The sequence below is a fragment of the Suricata suricatta genome, chromosome 5 (genome assembly GCF_006229205.1).
Source record: "Suricata suricatta isolate VVHF042 chromosome 5, meerkat_22Aug2017_6uvM2_HiC, whole genome shotgun sequence".
Taxonomy (NCBI): Eukaryota; Metazoa; Chordata; class Mammalia; order Carnivora; family Herpestidae; genus Suricata; species Suricata suricatta.
In genome coordinates this window covers 1,352,465-1,354,711 of record NC_043704.1, presented here as the reverse complement: position 1 = coordinate 1,354,711, position 2,247 = coordinate 1,352,465, and the positions used below count along the sequence as shown (strand labels likewise).

Genomic DNA, 2,247 nt, shown 5'->3' with positions numbered 1-2,247 from the left:
GGAGTTGAATGGACGTGGGTCATCTGCCTGCATAAACCGTGACTGTGACGGGGGTGTAGACTCAGTAGGACCCATCGGGAATGCCACTGCCCCGGGGAGGCGGTATTGGGGTCACATGGTGACCTTGTGTGACGGAAAGGCACGGTGGGCCGGAGGCGTAGGAAGGAAGGGCGGAAAGCAGGCCCGGCCGGCCGGGTGGCTCGGAGCCGCAGCGCCCCTGGGTGCACAGGTCACTGCTTCAGCCCTCCGGTGCTAACGCTCTGCTAGGGACCTGGACAAAGCAGTCGCTTCTGTACCTGGAGCCCTGGAACATTTCCCTCCATTGAATGCCGTTCCAGAAGCCCAGGATGTGAATGAGGGCACAGCAGCTCCAGTACGGTCAGGCCGGACCCCTCATTTCTCCTGCCCCCAGGTCCTGAGCGGGCTCTCCAGGCCCCGCCGGAGTCCAGGTTCCACACTGCCTCCGGTGTCTGCCCGAGGCCACTGTCCCTGGCTCACAAGTCCTGGTGCTCTGTCCTGTAGGTGCCTGGGGTTCCAGACTGATTTCTAATTCTCCTTGTGGGATCCCACTACATGGCCAGGGCAGCCAGAGGGACAAAATTGTCACGGTGGTTCTTAGGTGTTGTACGGACTTCCCACGGCAGCTGACGGGTTCACGCGCTTGCATCAAACCTAACGCCCCGTCACCGGGGCGGGTGTGGGGGCAGCTGGGTTCCCAAACGCAAGCCTTGGAGCGTCAGGTTTGTTTTTCAGGACACCAAAGTGATACTTCATTCTCACAATTTGCATGAGTGAGGTAAACGGCCAAATGCGTGCTTGGGGGGGGCAGGGCAGGACCAGGCCTGCAGGCTGCCGCTCACGCCCAAGGCCTGCCAGGTGCCAGCGCCGGTGCCCCGAGCTGCCAGCACCTCCATGCAGGCCGCGGAACAGCCCCCGCGCCCAGGTGTGTGACCCTGACGGTAAGCGGGGGGCCGAGGGGCTCTCCCGGGGAGGCGGTGGGGTCTGTCATCAGGGCCCCGGACCTCACAGGTGCTGGGTGGGGGAACTAGGGCTCTGTGACACCTGGCCATCCCAGGTCTTGGCTCCAGCTCCAGAGACTGCCTTCCACCACGTCAGCATCAAGAGGCCCATTCTGTGTGCCATCCGTCCACGTCAGGGACGGTGCCCCAAGCCCGGCTCTGGAGAGCACTCGTCGGAGCTGGCACGGCGGTCAGCGAGCCCAGGCTCCTCGCCGGTCCGCGCTGGAGGTCAGCTCCTGCTGGGAGCTGTCCCGAGGGAGTCCCGGAGGGTGTTCCAGGGACCTTGATTTGTACTTGGTTGTCAACAAGGGCTCCTTTGGACACTAGCTAGCACTTGGCCCTCAGGCAGGGTGATGGGCTTGCCTGTTAGCTGGCTGGCCCCAAAGGCAGGTTTTTCCTTTCCATCAGACAGCAACCTGCAGCAGACACCTGGCCGGCTGCAGCACGGTCCCCTGTGGGTAATTTATGCTCCAGGGCACTGAGCTGCTTGGTGGGGGGTTGCTCTGCCACAGGGCTCTGGCAGTAACAGCGGGAGCGGGAGTGCCTTCCATCCAGCAGGCTCGGGACTGGGCCCTTTACCGGATCAGTCTTCTCTCACCCTTCTTACACTTGAGGAAACAGGCAGCCCGTCCTGAGAGATGCCTGAGGTCTACATCTGAGCAGCAGCAGCTGAACTTGCCTTTGGTGTCTAACCTCCCCAGCGACCTGCCCTGCAGGGGTTAAGAGCCAGGTTAAAAGCTGCAGACTTGCCAGGGTCCCCCCACTGTCTCCTAGAAAGTCACTCCCTGCCCTGGTCTCAGCACCTGCCTTCAAGAACTACAGAGGTTTCCTTATTAAGCTTCAGTTTATTTTCTGTTCTGAACCGAGTGCAGCCTGGTCTTCCCAAACGCTGCATTTCTCCATGCGCTTATCATCATGTGCGTAGTCGTAGAAGTCGGTCAGTATAAGGAGTAAGTTTCTTGTACACACTGTAAATTAACAAAGCATTAAAATGCCATTATTATCACCCAAACCGACCAACCCAACCACCACTTTCGCTGTGATAAGGTGGACCTGCTTCTGACCTCCGCGAGAGCCCTCCGCAGGGGCGGGAGGGAGCCACCGCCGGGGCCAGGGACCGGGACCCCACCTGCTAACATGCGTCCGGACCGGCTCGGCACGGCCAGGCCCCTGCGGAGGCGCCGGGACCTGGAGCCCGGCCCCCGCACCGCCCCCGGCCAGGCCGCCC

The 2,247-nt window shown here is 61.6% G+C and overlaps 1 long non-coding RNA gene across 1 annotated transcript; it reads right to left on the bottom strand.

Moving 5' to 3' along the window:
* Positions 1 to 1,844: 1,844 nt before the first annotated feature.
* On the bottom strand, positions 1,845 to 2,241 carry LOC115291517. Its single transcript, XR_003908501.1, has 2 exons — positions 2,084 to 2,241; positions 1,845 to 1,987 (listed from the first exon to the last, which is right to left on the bottom strand). It is a non-coding gene; the product is annotated as an uncharacterized LOC115291517 (long non-coding RNA).
* Between the last annotated feature and the right edge of the window lie 6 nt (positions 2,242 to 2,247).